The sequence below is a fragment of the Anopheles darlingi genome, chromosome 3, assembly GCF_943734745.1.
Source record: "Anopheles darlingi chromosome 3, idAnoDarlMG_H_01, whole genome shotgun sequence".
Lineage (NCBI taxonomy): Eukaryota > Metazoa > Arthropoda > Insecta > Diptera > Culicidae > Anopheles > Anopheles darlingi.
Genome location: NC_064875.1, coordinates 61602042 through 61607028, shown reverse-complemented (window position 1 = coordinate 61607028; position 4987 = coordinate 61602042).

Here is a 4987-nt window from a genome sequence, read left to right as displayed (position 1 = left end):
TTCCGGCGGCAGAAGAAAGCTCTGGCTCGAAATGTGATGGTGGTGGTTGCCGCACGGACTTGATTGCCCAACGCAGCACCAGACGCAGAACCACGTTAGCGCTCCGAGACGAGCTTCATGATGGACCATTTCTCTGTCCTCTGTCCCTGGCTGCCTGGCGCAGAAACCATAAGAAGAAATACTCTCCTTCGAAGGAGGAGCTCGAGATGGTTGATGAAGGTTCTCGTCATTTTCTGTCGTCGTCGTCGTCGTGGTCGAGAATCAACCCGGCACAAGACAAGGTCTGGCCAGGACAGGACAGGACGGGAAGGCAAATTTATGCCTGCACTTTCTCCGGGACATCGTGTCGCAAATCAATTCTCATTTTATGCATCGTCAAAACGGCAATTTGTCGTCGACGGCATGGTCCTAGACATTGCCCCCTCGATGCTTCATGCGCATACATTGCACACACGTACAGAAAGTGGTAAAGTTGGCCACCGAGGAACGGTTGGCCACCACTCTGGTCTGCAGCTGGCGTCTGGATACGACAGTTGGGGAGACCGGACCGTTGCCCATCCTTTGGCCATCGCCATCGAACTCAATCTCTGTCCCTTGCCCGTGTCCTTACCTTCTCATCGGTTGATGAGCGATTTGGTTCGTTGCTCAACCGTAAAGTGGTATGCGTTGCTGGTGTGGCTGGGCTTTAAGCAGCCAGCCGAGGGAAAAACCGGACGTCCGATGCTCGGTAATGTTTGTCTTTCTGTCAAAGTCATCTCGAACAACGCCACGCCGGAATGCGGAATGGTGGCCATTACCACTAGGAGCGCACTAGGAGGAGGCTCGGAGGCTGGCGTGACCATGCTCTCTACTGCAATCATCAAACAGAGCCAAAGAAGAAGCAGAGGAAGAAGAAGAAGAAAAAGAAGAAGTAGAGGTTTTGTGGTTGGCAAAGTTCTCTCGACGGAGTAGCACACAGCTGCTGTGGTCGATGGTGCTGCTGCTACTACTACTACTGTTCTGGCTATTTGGCTCGTTGGCGTTGATGTTCGTTCGTTCGAGAGAGAGAGACTCGTTTACCACGAAAACCTCGAGTAGCTCGACGTGCCGAGACTCGTGTTTGTTTGATACTTTTTGTAGTTCCACCCAGCCGGTGGTTGCTCTGCCAACAACTCCTTCACCGTACTGGGTAATTACCTTCCGCTTTGATTACCGATACCGGACCTTCCTTCTGGCACTAGTGACCGGCGGAAGCGACATCTTAATACAAAGAGAGAGACCGAGGGAGAAAGAGAGAGAGAGACAGCAACATAAGACCGAGCACGAAGGTCTTCGATCGATGTAGCTATTACTTCTTTCAATAAACTCGGACGCCTCATCAATATTCCTTCTGCTCAGGACGCACACATACAGACACACACACACACACACATTGGACTTTGGTGCCCCTAATGAACTCGACACGATTTTGATTTAAACAAATTGCTTCCGACACACTAACAGACACACACAAACACACATACATTCACACTTTTCCTTTGATTCCAGGATCATTAAGCCGTCAACCCTTCGGGGCTTCTGAACGGCTACTAGAGCGGCTTGGCGTGACTGTCACTGACAGCTTCCCCATGTCCCCTCTTCCCTTTCCGGCCATCACCGAAAAACTTGCTGCCAGCTGACAACCGCTGTACCGCTGGCTTCCGCAGCAGGCGACAGTGAAAAGACACAAAAACCGGATCCTGATTATCACGACAGCAGCTCCCTGGATGGATGGATGGATGGATCGGGGGGGTATCTCTCCGAATTCAACGCCGACGTCTTGTCACCACTGTCTCTCGCTCCCTCTCTCTCTCTCTGTCACTCTAACTCGATTATGAGCACAGTCATCCGCAAATAAACAACATCATTAATTTGCATTTTCCTGCTCTCCGCAACAAAACAACAACGCACCGCGAGAGGGGCAAGGGGGAGCAGCAGCTGTTCGCTTCGACGACGACGACGACGACGACGACAACTTGAACGTCGAGTCTTCTTATCGAGCAATCCCAGCAAGCAAGGCGTACAAGTCCCCAGGCCTACTAATCGTCCTGCGTCCGTTGTCAAGGAAGACAACCTCGAGGCATTTGTTTCCAAGATCCGGATTGAAGGATTGAATGGACAGGCTGGCAGACCGGTGGCATTAGTTCCATTTGTCTGTCCGCCTGTCGGTCTGTCTGTGTGCCGACACACACACACACACTGTCTGTGTGTGAGAGAGTAACGGATCCGGACGGACAGAAATGCAAATGACGATTGATGTGATGTGCCGGAACGAGCATCGGGCGACCGACGGAAAAGCAAAAAAACCGGGGGGCGAGCATTGATTCCGGGACATCACCCCGCACCCGCACGGTGATGGGCGGACCTCGCAAAAATGTCAAATGATGCGACCACCAGGATGATAAAAACGCGCAGACTCATCGTGCCGACTCCAGCGTCCATGGACCGTGGGACGAACTCCAACAGGGGCTCCCTCCCTATTGATAAAGATACGCCTTGCTACGGGCAGCAAGACCAGGCCCAGACTAGACAACGGCACTTGGTAAGCCTCCCAAAATCCGAACCCGGATCCGGATTGACATTATGGTAATGAATTGAGTTATGTCACATTAATTTAGAAGGGGGAAACCCTGGGCCCCCGGGAAAAGAAGTGTTCGCATTGTTTTGGAGCGGAACGTAGGCGAAAGCTGGTCACCGGGGTGGACCGAGGATTATCCCTCGATCCGATTCAACCGGCTACTGCGATCGATTCCCGGAGTTTGCTAATTCAATTTGGATCGATGATAGTCCGCTTCACTGGCCTACTGGGGTAGAGGAGGCTGTCCCGGATACAGCCACTCCACGAGATACAAAGACACGCCCGATTGTCCTTATCGTCCTTCAGTTCGAATAATGACGAGATTGAGTGAGAGCGGCGAGAAGGTTGTTAAAATGTTTTTGCAAAAAAACCCTTACCAGATCGGAGGGAGCCATCCATCTTGGGCTCCTTCGTGGATCCGCGAATATGCCGCACAATAATCAAATTTTCCACCGTTCATCTTCATCTTTTGCTTCTTCTTTTTTTTCTTCTTCCAGTTTCGCGAGATTACTCAGTTGCCAACCAAAGTAACAGGAACTCGTCTCGGCATCTCGGGCGCCTCTCGCGCATTGAAACATTATGCTAGCGCGTTCTGGCCGTTCAGGAGGGGCTGCAAAAGCAATTGGAAGAGCAAGAAACAATGGAGCATTGCAATGGCAATGCTGTGCTCAGCAAAGGCGTGTCAGCCCATTGCAAATTCATGGAATGGAAATTCGCGTTCCCGTGAAGCTCCACACAGCAAACCTAACCAAACTAATTGCGCACCGAGGCGCAACCGAGCGCAGCAACCAAGCGAGCTTGTGCCGAATCTTGTTCCTTGAGGAATCAACTTCTTGGCTGGTGCACGGCTGCTGCACTCCGAGAACGGATGGTGAGGACCAAGAAAATGGATGCAATTTTCTCTATTCGTCTTCATTCCATTTGCGTTTGCGCCCGTGTGTCTGTGTGTGCATGTGTTTCTCGTAGTGGAATGGTTTATCGATGATCAAAGTGAAAGCCAGCTATGGTCCAAACGGAGCGAAGCAACCGGGTTTCTAGATGCCATACATAACCTCTTCTCAACTGGTGTGCTGGCTGGATGGTTCTCTTTGTGTGATGATTGCCGTATAGTTGCCGCTGTAGTGCGGGGCCGTCCGTCTCAACAAAATACAACAAAGCGTGCACAATAGTTCACTCGGGGGAGAGGAAACAGTAACGAAACGACGAGGAACCGACTCTACACGACAAATGGTCCTCGACGAAGGACGAACTACGAGTTGGACCCGCCGCCGCGACGTAACCGAAGGAAACTAATTTTCGAGCGAATTGTGAATCATCCAGGCTTACTGTGCGCGGTACACGACAACAAAGTGCCTCCGCGCGTTGCTACGGTTACCCTCTCGGGCCCGGTTGCTTGCAGTAAATTAGCAAACGATGTAACTTTATAAAAACGGCGACCAAACCAAACCAGACAGCAATAATGGTGGTGCAGCAGGCAGCAGGCAGCAGGCAGCACCGTCAGTAGCACAGCGAATGATAACGACACGATGAAAATTGATTGCAGTTGTGTCCACAAATTAATGAGCCAGGGTTCTCATTTTCCGGTTGGTCGCGCAGGCCCCTCGGTCCGGGTAGTGATTACCCGGTGCGCGAATTTTTGCGGGCGTGCTTGCTACCTGCTCTTCTTCGCTAGGTGGATGATAATAAGGCGAGCAATATTGTCCGCTTGTCACATTATGTCCGGTGGCAATTGGAATGCGCGAAATGAATGAACACTTACCACGTTGATGAGATGCTTTTATTTTTTTCTGTAAAAGTTTTCCTATCCAACGGCCGCGAAATCTGTGCAGGAGAAATGAAGAATGAGGTGGAATGGTGAATTTTGGGAACTATGTTTTCATTAAAATATAGGGAAATAAATTAGAGTATAATGAGTGTATCTGTAGGTGTAGTGTGTGTTGTATGCATTGTATTTATGGTATCGCGTCAACAGAGAGTTGCAAGAATGTTGCCATGGTGGCTATGAACGAGCAATGACTAAAAAAGCGACCAGCGGCTTGTTACTGTTTCCATGAATTTACGATATTAAAGACAAAACAGCATAGAAGGGCATAAAAATCTCTTCCCCATAGCGTACTGGCGTTGGTTTCCCTTTTGTTTCCTAAATTACGGGCCACTTGGGGCGTAGTAAAGGGACACAAAATGGCCGACGGAACAAGGTCTGACCGTCTTTGGCCTACTTTGGCGTATGCTCCTTTAGCTGCCGACGGAAACGCATGAATGGCTCGATTGATAACCTCGAGTCCCGAAGCACTTCTTACGGTCGAGTGCACACGATTAAGCTTTCCTCCGCCCCCTGGCCCGACTGGCTGGATCCCCAAGTGAAGTGCGCGCGCCGGCCGGCAACCAGCA